We start from the raw sequence: 18133 nt of genomic DNA on the forward strand, positions 1-18133 counted from the left end.
AAGGCGATTTCACACTGGTGGGCCAAATAAGGCCTTCCCAGCGTGAAATACAAGCGGCGGCGCTCAGCGCTACCTGTGCAAGCAGGGGGGGAGGAGGGTGAGAGGGCCAAGTGCGAACTTCACACATGCGCACGAGTGCGCGCTTCTTAATCTTCCTGAGGCACAGAGCTGCCTCGGGGAGATGAGTTATTAAAAATAAATTAAAAAAATAAAAATGTAATAAAACATGTGACTTTGTCTTATGAGCAGGGGCATGTTATTAATTAAATTTTAAAACTTTTATTGTATTTTTATTTGCTTGTAGAAACCTCATCCCGCCTGTGGTGAGGTTTGCAAAGTAAGGTTGGACGGGCAGTGAAAAATTTAAGTTAATTGATTGTTTAGTGGCCTTAACAGGCCTTTTAATTGGCAGTAGGCGGTCTGTCAACTCTGGCGCTGCCCGCTGACCAAATTATCGTGTGACTGCGCATTGATGTTGGCACGCTCAGCCAAAGTCAACACACATCATTTCATGCTCGAGCAGGTTGGGTATGTGCCCGCCTGCCAAGCTAAAAATTTTGCCCTAGGTGTCAGCCAAGGCTCAGCAGTAGCACTCTCACTTGAGGGTCATGCGTTATTGCTCCATTTCAGAGACTTGAGCACATAATCCAGCTGACACTCCAATGCAGTATTGAGGGAGGGCTGCACTGACAGACCATCTTTTAGATGAGACGTTAAATTGAGACTCCACCTGCCTTTTCAAGTGGACTCCTTTGAGGAAGAGTTGGGGAGATCTCCCCATTGTCCTCGGCCAGTGTATATCCTGCAGTCAGCATCATTAAAACAGATGATTTGGTCACCACCACATTGTTTTCCATGGGTCCTTGCTGTACGCAAATAGACTGCCATGCTTCCTACATTCAAACAGTAAGCACATTTCAAAGGCACTTACTTGACTTTGAAACACTGTGGGACATCCTGTGTGTGTGGGAGATGTGATATAAATGCACGTCTGTTTACCTTTCTTTTACAGAAACGCATTTTTCTACTGCCAGTGTCCAGAAGGAAATGGCTGGAGCAGAGGGAGGAGCCGACTGCAGATGAAGTGTGTGCCTGCTGCTTTCACACATTAAAGCATGGTTTAGATACAAGAGGATCTTTTAATTTAGCATGAGCAACTTTAAAACCGCATGGGAAATCACTTTCATTCGTTGACCTGAAGAGAGTGCAATTGGTGCGCGCCAGGCGCCACAGAGCGCCGACGGTACAGGCGACTTTTCAAATCCAGCTGAGGAGTTTTTTATTTAGCACCTTTGATACCTTTCCTGTGACTGGGGATGTTCACAGCAGATCATAACATGTTGAGGTTCCAGCAAGGAGTGTTCGAATCACTGATTACACACAGCATCTAGCCTTATAATTTTCTTGAACCCATGGTTTCAGGGTATTAAAAATCTACTTGCTTATTTAAAAAAAAAGAAAAAAAAACACAACAAAAAAAAATCATAAATGGTTTTGCTGTACATAAAGAACTCTGTAAAAAAAAATTAAAATTCTGATCAGGTGGCGTTTTTGGAAGCAACACAAACGCACTAACAGCACTTCAACTGTTTTAGTGTCCGATTCACGCTTTAAAAGTTGATTCCACCTACTTAAAAGTGTTTTGAGTGTGACTCCACGATTTCTTGTACAATTAATAGAAAAGGTATAATCTTTGTATATGCAAAAACGCTGGCTTCATTTTAACTGAGATAGCTTTCTTTCAGACTACACTGCACAGTTTAAAATGATTTTCAAAAACATTGGGAAGAAAATGTGTAATTCTAGTGAGAAAAAATATTCTAAAAACAAAGTATCTTCAAAGCACCAATATTCCGATGCATGTGTCCCTCATTTTAATTAAACTTTTTTTTCCCCCCTGCCCCTGAGTTTGCAGACAGTGTTGAAATTTAACACGGGACTTATCGCACGTTTCTCTTCTTTTTATTTTTTTCTTGCTTTTCTTTAATAAACTAAAACAACCTTAAAAGATGCCATACATTATGCAAAGGGAAGTGTTTCAAGTTCTTGCTTTTAGAGGGGTTTATGCTTGCAATTCAATAGTTGAACTAATTCTCTTGCAGGCACAGTATTGAAAAACCGAGTTGAGACAATGGGGATGTACATGCTTGTAGACTGGCAACACGGTGTAAAATTATTACTGTATCATGTGTATTGGCGATAAGATGTAGAAGTCTTTCCATAAGCCGATCATCTGTAATCTTTTCTAGCAGTGTAATAATAGGTTGTTAAGGCCTGCTGTGGTTAAAAGGGCATTCTACATTTGAGTTTGGTGAATTATTCTCCTTTGTTGATTATATTCATATGAAAACATTAAGCAGTCACTGAAGATAGCTCTTATAACAATGTATGAAAACAACAAAACTCCACTGAATGATCCAGTTGATTATTCAAGCAAAAATAAATTGTGTTAAATCACTAGTATTTTGTGCATTTTCTTTAGAAAGCTTGACTCTTGTAGTAAATTGCAGCAGGTGAGCTAGACCCTACCGTTTCCTGGTCAGTCCTGTCAAGATGGCCTCAGTTGGTGGTGACTAGCCTATGTATGAGTGACCAACTAAAATATCCGTCTCGTACGAGGAGATCACAGACACCCAGCTAGGGTGACGAACTCTCTAGGGTTTCAAACTGGGGTTTCCAGTTCTCTCTTCCACACAAGAGTCTATCATTTTAGTGTTGACACCGCAGAAAGAAGGCTATTCCAGAACATCTCACCTGTGCCTCTGTTGCAGCGGTCTGCACCTTGAACAAAATATCCTGAGTGTTATACAGATTTTACTTGGATTGACTCTGGCATTAAAATATTTGAACTTTATTCACAGTTATTAACTGTAACATATAATAGCTCTTGTTTGCCAGTCTATTAAGCTTTCACATAGACATACGAATATATGGATTGGGAGCAAGAATAGGCCACTTGAGCCTGCTCCGCTATTCCATCAGATCATGGCTGATCTGAATGTAACCTCAACCCCACAGTCCTGCCTACCCCCAAAACTTTTCACCCTCTTGTTAATCAAGGATTTATCTAGCTCTGCCTTAAAAATATTCAAAGACCCTGCCTTTGAGGAAGAGAGTTCCAAAGACTCAACCCTCTGAGAGAAAAAAATTCCTTCTTATCCCCGTCTTAGGAGACCATTTCCTGAAATAGAGGCACAACGAATGAAGTGATCTAACCTGTATGGTCAGAGCAAGAAAAAATTATTTTCCAGACAACAAAACATAATTCAAGCATTTTCTGAGCTGATTTTTTCATGCTCTTAAAACGATTCAGGAATTGCTTTCTATCTTTCAAATCTGTTTTAGTAATATAGTCATCAGAGGTGAACTAATATTTGAGGACCCTTTTATAAGGGCGGTTTACTATATATAAAAACTCCTCCCTACGATATCTGAAAAAGTATGCTAGAAATCAGGAATGAAGGTAAAATATGTAAATATTTATATTCCATGGGAACTCTTTGTGCTGTTCTATTATCGCCCCATGTTCACTGACCTACATTGGCTCCCAATTAAGTAACACTTTGAATTTAAAATTCTCACTTCTGTATCCGAATCCCTCCATTGCCTCATCCCTCCCTAACTCGGTGATCTCCTCCAGCCTTACAGCCCCCCTGAATTTCTATACTCTGCCAATTCTTGACCATACCAGATTTTAATCACTGCACCATTGATGGCTATGCCTTTAGCTGCCTGGGCTGTAAGCTCTGGAATTCCCTCCTAAGCCTCTCCATCTCTTTAACTTTCTTCCTCTAAGATGCTTCTTAAAACCTGCCTCTATGGTCAAGCTTTTGGTCATCTGGCCTAATATTTCGTTACGTGGCTTGGTGTCCAGCACCATTGGGCATTTTATTATATTAAAGGTGCTATATAAATGCAAGTTGTTATTGCTCAGTATTCATCAGTTAGGGCTAATCTAAAATAAAAACAGAAAATGGTGGAAAATCTCAGCAGGTCCAGCAGCATCTGTGGAGAGATAAACAGAGTTAAAGCTTCGAGTCGTGTGACTCTTCAGAGCTCTTAACTCTGTTTAACTCTCCACTGATGCTGCCAGACTGGCTGGGTTTTTCCAGCATTTTCTGTTTTATTTCATTAATTGGGACCTCCCTTAAGCTCAGGGACCTTGAATTTTAAAACTTAGACATCAAGTGGCATGTTGTCTTAGATTAGCTCACTTCAGGAACCCAAGAAGACATGTTAACACTGCGTTAGAAGTTTGGCTTCCATACATAAAATCAAACCAATGTTGATTTGATGGATACACGGAAACACCCAGGTACAGCCCTCGATACAGCTACATATCCCTCTGCTGTTTTACTTTCTCAAGCCTTGACCTGCACTAATTGGTAGATATATTGGCCTTTTTGTCAGTAATCATTATCTTTGACTCTTCAAGATTTTATGGTACAATTGTGCCTGCATTAACCTGCCAGTTTATAGGTACTGATTACTTGGTTAGTCAATCCATCTGCAATGACTCAAAGGAAGAATGACCTTTCTTCTCATTCAATGCCTCTGACTTAGTTCTTTGTCTCATTGCGAATATTGGGATGTGACTGTTCCTATGAGGTTTATTATGATCTTAAGCGCCACAGTTTGGCCTATTTCCCCCATGCATGTGATGATGGGACTTGGCAAGACTTTCCAGTATTCCAATATCATTGAGTCTCATGTTCCCTTTGCCTATACCAATAGAGGTTCTCCTGTGCCTCTCTACATGGCTCTTAATATCCCAAACAATTGATCTGACAGCATCACAGGATGAGAGGAATTTTCCAGAATATTTTTTCCCCTTATGGATACTGGATTTTTTTTTTTGCCTCTCCCAGGAGATGGTATGGCTGCAAGCAGAAGAACTGTTTATTTGGATGCTTCAGCCAACATGTTGTGGGACAGGCTTAATGGAATAGTCAGTCTATTTTGGTCAATTTTCAATGTGACTGCCTTATCTTGCTACCTTTTAAAGTATGGCCTCACTGTTCAAAACCTAGGTGAACGTAATCTGATCTGCTCGAACCTCATATATCAAAAGAAAGACTCAACATGTGTAAAGCTTCACTAATGCAATGAATGAATTCCTTTGAAATCGGTGCTCCCATTGGTGCAGGGATCAAGAACAAAACACACAGGTTTAAGGAAATTAGCAAAAGAAGCAATGTCAACGTGAAAGATTTTTTCACACAGCAAGTGGCTAGGGTGTGGAATGCGCTGCCAGTGTGCGGTGGATGCAGATTCAATCGAAACATTCAAGAGAGAATTGGATTGTTATTTGAAAAGGAAGGATGAGCAGGACTATGAGGAGAAGGTGGGGGAGTGGAACTGCGTAAATTACTCCCATGGAAAGCTGACACAGATGTAACGGGCTGAATGGCATCATATGCTGTAACAAATCTGCGAAATGCAGTGGTATTTGTGTTACAAGTGATGGCAAATGCAGCCATTTTGTACATAGAAGTATCCCACGAACAACAATTATAGAGATACCACTGATTGATCTGCTTATTCAATGAGGATGTAGATTGAGCGAGGTATATTAGCCTGTGTCACAGAGATGTAGGCACCTTGGTTTCCGAGTATAAGTCTGACTGGTTTTAGTTCTGCATTATATTCCTCCATTATTTATCTTCTCTTTCCCTATGGTGCAGGATTTCCCTTCTTTTGTTTGTGTTATTCTTTCTCAGATACAAAGAGCTATTCATAAATAAAAGAGATCCAGCCCAAAATGAACAAGCAATGCCTAAATTTTTGCACATCAGCGAACAAGATGAATTCCTGCTCCTGCAGTGTGGTCTAACCCCTTGGAAGAAGCAGAGGAGCCTTGGCTCAACAGCTCAGTATACGGATAGCACCTTTGACAAGCAAAGACTTAGAAGACTTCCCGCATCTAGAGTCGAGGCAGACAAAGCATATGCTTACACCTGTTCTCTGTTGCTTGTTTTTCCTGGAACAGATCACTAGTCTGGAAGCCAAAGGTTATATCTTGAGGGGTGCCACTGCATCAAAGCTTGGCTCACCAGGCGTGTCTCCTGCTCTTACCACCTGCCATTGGAAGGGTTTGCAGTTTGACAAGCTGTTTGGCTGCATTATCAACGCACCTTCCATAGACATTAAGTCCTGGAATGGGACTCAAATCCAGAGCTTCTGACTTAGAGATATGGACGCTACCCACTACGCCACAAGACCCTCCTCTGAGGGGCCACCTCCTCAATACTGAACTTAGCCTTGATTATGTATTTAAACCCTATACTGAGACTTTGGACTATTCTCTGTTGTAAGATTTCTCTTAAACGTGAGGGGTCTTTCCTGTTAATGTTGCTGCGAATTATTGTATTTGGTTTTGGAATATGAGGGATGCTGTCTTTGTTGTCATTGCAGCCAGTCCATGGTTAATCCTGAGAAGATGCTGGTGGGTTGAACTGCATTTCAAAGTCATTGATTTTATGCTTTTGCTGCATCACAAATTGTATTTATTGGAATACAATAAAGGTAGAAGCAATAAAGCTGCAGGGAGGTTTTTCAAGAGCAATTTTGAGAGATGGAACTGGTTCATTTTGTGGTAAATGAAAATTTTGTGTGGATCAGCGAAAGATTATGATTAAAATATGTTTATACCGGTTGTTGAATTTGTAACCTGTAATCACTGTTAGAAATAGCATGTGAGGGGTTAAACATCCACAGTCACGCAAGGCAATTCTCAAAAGAGCCATGAGCTTGAAGATGCAACAGGGTTTCAAGCCACTTTCATATGATCTGAGTTTTTAGAGACAATAATAGCTAATTTAATGTACTAAATGGGTAAAATCACCCCACAGGTTTCATATTACATGATGTGCGTTATCAAAGACTGGATATATGTTTAACATAAGGGAAATGTAAGCTAGTGTTTCAATACACCTTCATTCCAATTAGATTTCTAGCCAGCCGAAAAGGCTTTGACTTTGTGCTGGTCGGTGCAGTAGTGTCAGTTTGAAACTGTAGCATGTTTCGTCATGTAAAAAGAGAACTCTTATTTTATGCACCTAGAATAGAAGCAAATGATTCTTCATTTACACTGCTCATCGACCTGTTTTATTTACATAAACTCTGCTGCTTTAGAGCCCTGAGTTTTACTCAGTTTTTTGCCTTTCAAGGACAAATGAAGCACAAGGCAGTGTCTGATACCTTCCAGTTGCTAGGCTACAGAGTAAGGGTTCTCCACTGCAATAATTCTCACCATTGTTTACCTTGATGTTGGGCAAGTTAAAGCACACTCCATTGTGTAGAGGATGACAAACCCACTTATTTCAATGGCCAGTGATGCTGAAGCTGAGAAATTCTGTAACTTAAAAACTGCTAAATGCACTGTGCTTGTTTGATTTTTTTTCTCTCTATAGAGTGAGTGTTAAATCTGAGCAAATCAGTGATTTGCACGCACTGTGCACACTGGACACTCACAACACCCTACAGGCACAGACTAATTACAAAGCTTTTAATTATGTAGGTGGGCATGGCAACTCCACATACAATTCCCTTGAACACTTGCATGTAAATAAATGTTTCACAATACTGAGGTCTGTCTGAGGTACTTTCAAATTAAGGTGTGGTTGACTTAAAATCACTGGGGTAGTTTTCAACATTGTCGGTTAGCTGCATTGAAAGATCTCGATTTATGACAGGTTATGTCTTTTGCAAAAGTAGTTCTTAGTCAATGTAGATAACAGCAAAACCCAATTGAAATATTGATGAAAAGACAGTTTAGGGAAGAATTTGCTCTGGCAGAGTGTTTGGGCCTGTAGCTGGAATTTGAAAGTGTGGATTTCGGAGTCAGCCATGACACAGTGGGTAACACACTTGTTCGAATCAGAAGGTTGTAGGTTTGAGTCCTACTCTAGGGCAGGAATTTTATTCTTGTAGCAAAGGTCCCAGCAGCAGGCCCAAAAGCTGGGGGTGGTGGTGGGGTGGGGTGGGGGTAACCCCACCTTGGCCAAGTACAGAACCTATGGCCATATTTAAAGGCCTTAGGCAACTGATTTGTTGTGCTGGGTCGCTGTCCTTATTAAGGACAACTTCCTGCCTCTGGGAGCTACTGGCCAATCGGAAAGCTGGCAGCTCACCACCACCAGGACTGGTGACTGCTGCTGAGACTGCACCTGACAGACACCACACACCCAACCAGGTAAATGTGGTCTGGGGGCACTGGACCAGTAAGGCAGGTGAGGGGAACAGATGGTTACTGAGGGCAGGCGGTTTCCTTGACACTTGGGTAGCCATTGCCACCAGGGGCTCTCTTCATGGGCCAAGAGTGCCTGAACAGGAGAGCCCTCCCTACCAAGTCCACTGGGAGACCGCCACAGCTCATGGCAGTCTTTGTATACAGAGGGGCCAACTGCAGTGAGAAGAGGCTCTTAATTGACTATTTAAGTGGCTCAATTGGCCTCAAGGCAGGAGAGCCAACCACCACCTTAATTGCCGCTGGCAAAATGGTGTGGCAGCAGGAAAATGACAGACACTCTGACAAACGCTCCCCCCATCCCCCCATCTTCCATCACCATTTTACAGGCCCCCCCTACCTCCCAGCCCTTCCCAGAAGGCTGTTAAGATCCAGCCCCAGGCACTTGGGAACAAAATCCAAGCGAACACTTCAATTTAACACTGATGGATTGCTGCACTGTCTCTTGATTGAAATATTAAACCATCGACCCTCTCAGATGGATGTAAAGATCCCATAGCAGTATTTAAACCATGGAGTTCTCCATAGTGTTCCTGTATGATGTTTATCCCTCACCTAACATCATTAAAACAGATTGTCTGGTATTATCACATTGCTGTTTGTATGAGCTTGCTGTGATGCCTACGCTGCAACAGTGACTACTTAACAAAATATTATTTGTCTGTATAGCACTTTGGGACTTCCTGAAAGGTGATGTATGAAAGCTAATATTCAAGAAAAATGAAATGCTGGTGCATTTTTTGTGTGTTAAATCTTTTTTTTTACAGAATACCTGTAAGAATAAAACAAGAACACAAGAAATAGGAGCACGAGTAGACCACATGGCCTGTTGAGTCTGCACCATCATTCAATATGATCATGGCTGATCTTAGGTTTCAACTCCATTTTCTTGCCCGCTCCCCATATCCCTTAATTCCCTGATTGACCAAAATCTGTCTAACCCAGTCTTAAGTGTGTTCAACACTGCAGAATCCACAGCCCTCTGGGGTCGAGAAATCCTTTCATGTAACTTCTCTTAGGTTTCTCTAATACTTTTTCTCTGCTGATCTTAATTTCTCCACTCTTTTCAGCTCCCAGGTTATTTCAGGTATGAAACTTATGTGTTCTGCTGTGAAGACAAGCAAGAATATTTGTTCAATGGCTCTGTCATGTCTTCATTCCCGATGATAATTTCTCCTGTCTCTGCATCTAAAGGGCCAACATTGACTTTAGCTACTCTCTTCCTTATATACTTACAGAAACAGATGGTAAGAGCTTCTATATTTCTGGCTAGTTTACACACATATTCTATATTTTTTCCTCTTTATTAATATTTTGGTGGCCCATTGCAGATTTCTAAAACATTCCCAATCCTCAGATTTGCTACTGTTTTTTTTTTTGCAACAGTATAAGCCTCTTCTTTTAATCAAATACTATCCTTAACTTCCTGAGTGAGCCATGGATGGGTCTTTTTTGCTGAGTTTTTTTTCAATGGAATATTTATATTGAACAATTTGAACGGTTTATTTAAATGTTTCCCTCTGTTCCTTTTTATCTATTTACCCAATTAACCTTAGCCAGTTGTCCCTTCATACCTGTGTTAATTGGCTTTGTTTAAGTTTAAGATTCTTATTTGCAATTGGAGAACGTCACTTTCAAACTTAACATGGAATTCAATGATATTATGATCACTATTTTCCAGCTGAGCAGGGTGATTGGTGACTTGGGTAGAATATAAACATGAGCAAAGAACAGTAGGGCTTAATGATCCATGTCTAAATTCTAAGTAATAATGGAGACAGGAGTGCTCTCACTTCTGCCGCCAGGGGCTCTCTTCATGGGCCAAAGAGTGCCTCAACAGGAGGGCCCTCCCTACCAACTCCACTGGGAGACCATCACAGCTCATGGCAGTCTTTGTATACAGAGGGGCCAGCAGTATCTCAGCCTCCTTCAGAGGTTCCTAGGGTCACAGATGCTAGTTTTCAGCCAATTTGATTCAACCCACATGATATCAAGAAATGGCTGAAGGCACCAGATACTGCAAAGTCTATGGGCCCTGACAACATTCTGGCAATAATACTGAAGACATGTCCTCCAGAAGTAGCCATGCCCAAGCCAAGCTGTTCCAATATAGTTACAACACTGGCATCCATCCAGCAATGTGGAAAATTTGCCAGGTATGTCCCATACACAAAAAGCAGGACAAATCCAACCCGGTCAATTACTGTCCCATCAATCTAATTTTGATCATCAGCAAAATGATGGAAAATGTCGTCAACAGTGCTATCAAGCAGCACTTACTCGGCAATAACCTGCTCACTGATGCTCAGTTTGGGTTCTGCCAGGGCCACTCAGCTCCCGACCTCATTACAGCCTTGCTCCAAATATTGACAAATGAGCTGAACTCGTGAGGTGAGAATGACTGCCTTTGACATCAAGGCAGCATTTGACTGAGTGTGGCATCAAGGAGCTCGAGCAAAACAAGTCGATGGGAATCAGGGAAAACTCTCCATTGGTTGGAGTCATTCCTAGCACGAAGGAAGATGGTTCCAGTTGTTGGAGGTCAATCATCTCAGGTATGGGACATCATTGCAGGAGTTGCTCAGGGTAGTGTCCTAGGCCCAACCATCTTCAGTTGCTTCATCAATGACCTTCCTTCCATCATAAGGCCAGAAGTGGGGATGTTCGCTGATGATTGCACAATGTTCAGCACCATTCACAACTTCTCAGATAGTAAAGCAGTCCATGCACAAATGCAGCAAAACCGGGACAATATCCAGGTTTGGGCTGACAAGTAGCAAGTAACATTCATGCCTCACAAGTGCCTGGCAATGACCATCTCCAACAAGAAAGAATCTAATCATCTTCCCTTCACATTCAATGGCATTACCATCATTGAATTCCCCACTATCAACATACTTGAGGTTACCATTGACCAGAAACAGAACTAGACGAGCCATGTAAATATTGTGGTTATAAGAGCAGGTCAGAGGCTGGGAATTCTGCAGCAAGCAACTCCCTAAAGCCTGCCCACCATCTACAAGGCACAAGCCAGGAGTGTGATGGAATATTCCCCACTTGCCTGGATGAGTGCAGCTCCAAAACACTCAAGAAGTTTGACACCATCCAGGACAAAGCAGCCTGCTTGATTGGTGCCCCCTCCATTACCTTAAACATTTACTCCCCCCAACCACTGATGCACAGTAGCAGTGGTGTGTACCATCTACAAGGTGAACTGCAGCAACTCACCAAGGCTCCTTCGACAGCACCTACTAAACCCACAACTTCAATACCTAGAAGGACAAGGGCAGCAGATGCATGAATACACCCCAGGCTGCAACTTCCCCTCCAAGTCACTCACCATCCTGACTTGGAAATATATTACCGTTTCTTCACTGTCGCTGGGTCAAAATCCTGGAACTCCCTTCCCAACAGCACTGTGGGTGTACCTACACCACATGGACTGCAGTGGTTCAAGAAGGTGGCTCACCACCACTTTCTTAGGGGCATTAGGGATCCAGCAACACCCAGATCCCTAAAAGAATTAATTAAAAGGAAAGAATTCCAATGGAAAGGGAATAGATGTGCTCCTGTAAAATAATGGGATGGGGAAAAGGTGATTAGAAGGTGGCTGGACACTAAGTCAAGGTCCATACACTATCCTATTATTTTTCCACTTAGTCAACAGAATCTTGACATTTCAAAAGGCAAGTTAACCTGATACCCTTCATAGATAAAAATGAAGCCAATATAAATGTGTGTCTTTCTTTGAGGCACTTGCAGCAAGTTGATGCAAGCTCAGGTTCTCATGGTCAATTAGACATGTAGATTTGAGCTTAAGGCAAGGGAGGCCATTCATCCAAATGGTGTTTTCACTTGCAACAATGAATGTTAATCTCCAGCCTACTGTTTATCCTTCAGTTCTTTCCAAACTCCAAACAGTGGGTGCCTCGGATGTCCGGTGGGGCCCTTCACGGAGGTTGTTATGCTTCTCCTGGAGTAGAGCACTCATGGTGTGCCTTGGGTCTCAGGGAGGACTGCACTCGAGAACAGAGACCAGCATGGTGACTGGGGGTGGGGGAAATGACAGAGACATGAGGGTGAAGAGTGGAGGGGACGGTGGTCTTGGTTGGATTAGTGGGGTGGGTTTGAGGAATGTTGGCCGGCAGGGGTATCATTGGGGTGGTAAAGCTGGAGCCTGACATGGAAGACTAGAACACAGACGCTGAAGGGGGTGAGTCGGATTTGATTAGCAGGAATGGGAGGGGATAAACACAGAGTCTAGAGTAGGAAAGTGGTGAGGGGGTGGTTAGTGTGGCACAAGGGGGATGGGTTGCACAGAGACTTATGGAGGTAGGGGAGGGAGACGGTATGGTCAGTCCTGAAGGAACTGTGGAGCATAGTGACAGACAGTCATAGTCCAGGAACCATTTCCCTGCTTTTCATTCTTCAAGGCTGGGAGTGATGCTGATTAAAGGCAATTGAGGTCAGTGATTTCTTTAAGTAATTGTATAAAAAGCAGAATAGCTTTAAGATTTATCATCTGTTGGTGCAGAGCTCTCAGTGTACTATAGCTTACTTATCATGCTCACTGCGAGCAGCAGGGGGATAGGGAATGAATGGAAAATGTAATAAAAACACCAGGGGCTGGAGTAATTTCTGTTCTAAGGCATGATATTCAGGAAGGGGTGGGGGAGGGAGCTGACCTGGCTATCTGATCAACTGTTAAGGTATGTGGTTCAAAGGGAAAAGGCCAACATGTAACCTGGACATTCCTTCCATTATTTGCCTTCATTTAAGCGAATTTGATCCATACCAGCCAGAAGGTTCTCCAAGAGGTAATACTTTAATGTCACCACTGCCCATTTGCTTGCTAAGCATTCCTTTGGCTGGAGGCAATGACTTTATTATGTGCCAGGAAGCTCAGCCGTTTTGATAATGTAGGATGGCACCACCCCCGTCCCAATGTTTGATGCATCAGTGTGGAAGATGATCCCCCAGGAGAAACCTGGAACCATCAGTCCTGTGTCTGAGCATAAGGTATTTCCGAGGTCCCTAAATGTTCTTGCCTATGCAGCTGTTTCTGGGGGCATATTCAGTTCCCAAGATTTCACTCAGCCTGTCCAGAAGGGCTGCCCAAGAGCAGAACTCTGGGATAAATGGTTAACATCAGACCAGCCCCAGAAAAGTTCATTTTTTTGTCACGTGTGGGCATTTTACCAATAGCCTCTATTTCGTCAAGTTGGAGCTTGATTATTTTGGCCCTGCCTCTATACCTAGAATAATGTACCTCCAACAAACCCAAATGCCATTTCTCTGACCTGTCAAACCTGTCTTCCTTAAATTATCTTATCGGGTGGGAGCGGAAAATGCAGAGAGGTGCCAAAAGTCAGATTTCGGCCAGCGGGAAAACAAATCAGAATTTTCCCCTCACCACTTTCGTGGTGGACTGATGGCAGGTCAGGTTTCCCGCTGATCCATATCAAGAACTCCATCTGCATGCATTAGCATGTCATAAATGCTCATTAAAAATGCAAGTTACCGGAATCACGTCCCCTCCTCCCAATGACATGTCGCGTCAGCAGGAAGTTAGACTGGTCTGAATCAAGACTGGATATAAGTGGCAAGCAGCTGCCCGCTTTCACTTTGCTTGTCACTTCAAGGTCAGTGTACCGTTCAAAACCTACCTGCAACAGTGTTGCTCCGGGTCATCAGCGATGCCAAAGCTGCAGTGTCAGGCCAGACTGGTGGGGGTTTCTGGTTGGACTCCTCACGGTGGGCGTCTTGGGTGTGCAGTAGGGCTCCTCACAGTGGGTGCCTCGGATGTCCGGTGGGGCCCCTCACGGAGGTTGTTGTGCTTCTCCTGGAGTAGAGCACTCTTGGTGTGCCTTGGGTCTCAGGGAGGACTGCACTCGAGAACAGAGACCAGCATGATGACTGGAGCGGGGGGTGGGGGTGGGGAAATGACAGAGACATGAGGGTGAAGAGTGGAGGGGAGGGCGGTCTTGGTTGGATTGGGGGGGGGTGGGTTTGAGGAATGTTGGCTGGCAGAGGTATCATTGGGGTGGGAAAGCTGGAGCCTGACATGGAAGACTAGAACACAGACGCTGAAGGGTGTGAGTCGGATTTGATTAGCAGGAATGGGAGGGGATAAACACAGAGTCTAGAGTAGGAAAGTGGTGAGGGGTTGGTTAGTGTGGCACAAGGGGGATGGGTTGCACAGAGACTTATGGAAGTAGGGGAGGGAGACGCTGTGGTCAGTCCTTAAGGAACTGTGGAGCATAGTGACAGACAGTCATAGTCCAGGAACTGAGGCCAAAAGATTGGGGTGACAGATTAAAGGCACCTGGGGCTGGGTGGACCTCACAGTGGGGGTGAGGGATTAAGGCAGTCCTGGGGCTCATGGATCACTTGATTATGGTGTGAGATTAAAAGCAGTCCTGGGGCTTCGCAAGCCATGCTACAGAGCTATGCATGGCACACACATTGTGGTGGGCAGTGTCCACAAAGGGGATCAGGCACACCTTGGTGTGCAAGGCGTGATCATAGTCTCACATTCGGTGGTGATGAGGGTGTCTGGCTCGGTAGTGGGCTGCAGATGGAATGGTCATGGTCAGTGAAGGTGGCTGCAGCCTGTAAATGGGGCTAAGGCGGGCTGCTCAAAGCTCTTTTGGGAGAGGGGGTGTTGCCTCTGTATATCACCAAGCACAGTCTCAAGCTGGGGAGGGATGAAGTTGACATGCGGCATGGAGACATCAACAGTAATGGGCTTGGTGGGGGGAGGGGCAGGAATGTTCACCAAAATGACAATGGGATCCAGGGTTACTGGTGGAGGCTGGAGAATCACTGGAGGGAGATCTACCTGCACATCGTGGGATTCCAATGATCCAGGAGCCACGAATAGTAATGGGGAGGGTGGACGCTGGTCTCAAAGTAGAAATGTAGCACCACCATTTTGAGATCCCGAGGAACTGACACCGTTGAAAATCGAAACTGGAAAAAATTCTCTATGGGAGGGGCCTGAGGCAATGTGGGAGGAGCCCATGGATGGACTCGGGGCCCTTGCAGGGGGCACCTTCATACTTCTTAGGTTCCCAACTTGGAGATGAAGTTTCACCTGATCAAACTCATGAATACTCTATTGAGAATGTTGATTTGGGAGCACTGACATGGTATATTTTAAAACAAGACTGCAAGGGTCATTGGGGTCACATTGAAGATGATCGATGTGAATGTTTAGGGAAAGGAATATGAGAAAGGAGGATGCAGCCAATCATTAATGCTGTTGAATATCTGCAAGATGGGTACAGAAACCCTGTAAAGAGCATTGTTCAATTGGCATGTTGAAGATAGCTACCAGGGAAGCAATCTGGAAGGGACAGATAGCCAGTCGCAAGCTAAAGAAAAAACCTAAAAATCCAGGGGAGTGGAACAAGGGAAAGTCCCAAGCAGACCTTCTAGCCAAAGGAAGGACAGGAACCTGGAAAGGTCATGTTAGATGAAGTTAAAAGTGAGGGGTGGAGAGAAAGGCTTCAAGCTTCAGATTTAAAGAGGAAAAAGCTGCAGAAAGCAGAATTAAAGTGAGAACAGCTTGCAAGAGGCAAGAAGGTCCAAGGAGACACCTGAAGGTCTGTAACTTTTTGCTATGGGCATTTGAAACAATGGTACTGTTGATGGCTGAGTCGGTGAGAAAGAATGTGTGGAAGACAGCTTGAATGCATGTGGTGACCCAGGGAAGAGGAACATCAGAAGGATAGTTCAAAACCCTGGAGGTGAACCCCTGCAGAAGGCATCTGAGTGAAAGCATCGGTTTGGGAGAAGATTCCAAAGCAAGTTCTTGGTGAGTGGAGATTGGAAACCCTTGTGTGAAAGACGGAGTGCAGTGAGACTGGTTGGCTCACAGTGTGACAAGCATCTGGGAGGAGTTGAGGAAAGATCCATAACGTCTGGCTGAGATGGCATCTGTCACTTGGTTTCAGAGTGTGGCGTGTCTGACTACAGGTCGCCTATTGGTTTACTGTGTACTTACTGTGGTTATTAGAGTATAAGATAGCTTTGGTAACTTGTGTTATCCTTACAAACCTGTATATAATTGTAAAGGTATGGTTGTGGGTGAAAGAGTATTGTAATATAGTTCATCTTCTTTAATAAATGTTTTATTCTTTTGTTGAAAGTTCATCAGCTGATTCCTGTGACTCTGTTCAGTAGCTACTCTCCATGTAATTAAACAAATAAATAAAAATTAGTATCTATCAGGCTGGGTTCCACCCTGGGGTCAGGCTTGTCTAGGGGCAATCTCAGCTAGGGATCATAACACAGTGCTTACAGGTCTGGCTGCTAGGTGATAAGGGGTACCTGTTAAAAAGATGGCTCCTGACTCCTGTGTGTTGTCCTCAAAGTGCCTTAGAGGAGGGATTCAACGCAGCGCACTGTGTGACAAGATCCATCATCAAGTAGGCCATTGACATCCTGAAGATGTGCTTCTGATGTTTGGACTGCTCAGGCGGGGCTCTGCAGTGCTCTCCACAGAATGTGTCCCACATCATCATGGTCTGTTGTGCCCTGCACAATCTGGCACTTGAAAGGAGAGCTCACTTGACAGAGGAAGATATGGAGGAGGCTGAGAACTCCTCGTCGATGAAGACATGGTAGAACAGGAAACTGAGGAGGGTGATGAGGGTCACCTTCCATGTAAGGATGGCCTTGAAGTAGCACGGTGTGGGAGATGTGCCCATGGCAGACTGATAGCCACAGGTTCCAGTGGGATTAAGGTCCAGGCAAGGGGAACTGAGCGCATATCTCCTGTCCCTTAGTGCCAAGCCAGTGCTTGGAAAGGCCTTTACAAGCAGAGATGTCAAGAGCAAGGTCTACATGTGGCCTTTGACCTCATGTATCACCAGACACTACTCTTTGGAAAAGTCAGCAGCCAAATCTGCTCGTTGCCACTCTGGGAAATGGAAGGCAGCTCTCCAGCGCAAAGCCTGCATCTGCTGGACTAGATGCAGTCATAGCCACGTGAATGAGGCACTTCTTGCAGCCACGGAGATGAGCACATTATTGGAGATACCATCATGGCTGCAAGTCTTGTGCTTTTGCACAAACAATGATGGCAGCTCCTTGTCAATGAGACACCATTACCGGAAACCCTCCAAGACACATGAGGACCTGTAACTTTTTGGGGAGATGTGGTGTAGTGGTTGTGTCACTGGACTAGTAGTTCAGTGCTAGTGCTCTGAGGACATGGGTTCAAATTCCACCAGAGCAAAAACCCATCTGGTTCACTGATGTCCTTTAGGGAAGAAAATCTGCTGTGCTTACCTGGTCTGGCCTACATGTGGCTCCAGACCCACAGCAACGTGGTTGACTCTTAACTGCCCTCTGAAATGGCTGAGCAAGCCACTCAGTTCAAGAGCAATTTGCAATGGGCAACAAATGCTGGCCTTGCCAGTAACACCCACATCCCATGAAAGAATGAAAAAGCCTCCAGGCATCTTGTGAGGAATGAAAGTTCCACACTCAAAGTGCAGACAGTTTCAGGAAAGAGCTAGACATACCTCCCTAACAATACACAAAGGGCGAGTAACTAAGATGCGGCCGCTAAACATCATGTGAATGTGGCACACAAAGGCAGCCATTCGCAGAGTGGGAGCTTGGCTCACCCTCACAATAAGAGGGCACAACGTCAAGGCACTTGCATAACACTTTCAAATGATGAGACCATTGTCATGAGCAGGAAAATAATTTACAAAGATGCATTATATATGCAGTGAATGAACACCTGTGCCCCTGTAGTGAGATCAACATTTCTTAATTTTTCTAACCCTATCACTACATCTAGGTGTATCCCTGACACCTACAGCAGAGGTGGAGGCAACCTGCTGACTGATACACCCTGTTTCCTGTGAT

General features: G+C 44.1%; 1 protein-coding gene across 1 annotated transcript in view; it reads left to right on the top strand.

Annotated features, from left to right (window-relative positions):
• The window catches only part of ank3b (ankyrin 3b), a 754597-nt gene extending 752140 nt beyond the window's left edge, over positions 1 to 2457 (top strand). The window contains exon 45 of the mRNA XM_041209573.1: positions 1013 to 2457. The gene's annotated coding sequence lies outside the window, so the exon portion shown is untranslated. The remainder of the gene's footprint in view (positions 1 to 1012) is intronic.
• The last annotated feature ends 15676 nt before the right edge of the window (positions 2458 to 18133 follow it).

The sequence above is a fragment of the Carcharodon carcharias genome, chromosome 17 (assembly GCF_017639515.1).
Source record: "Carcharodon carcharias isolate sCarCar2 chromosome 17, sCarCar2.pri, whole genome shotgun sequence".
In the NCBI taxonomy this organism is placed as follows: domain Eukaryota; kingdom Metazoa; phylum Chordata; class Chondrichthyes; order Lamniformes; family Lamnidae; genus Carcharodon; species Carcharodon carcharias.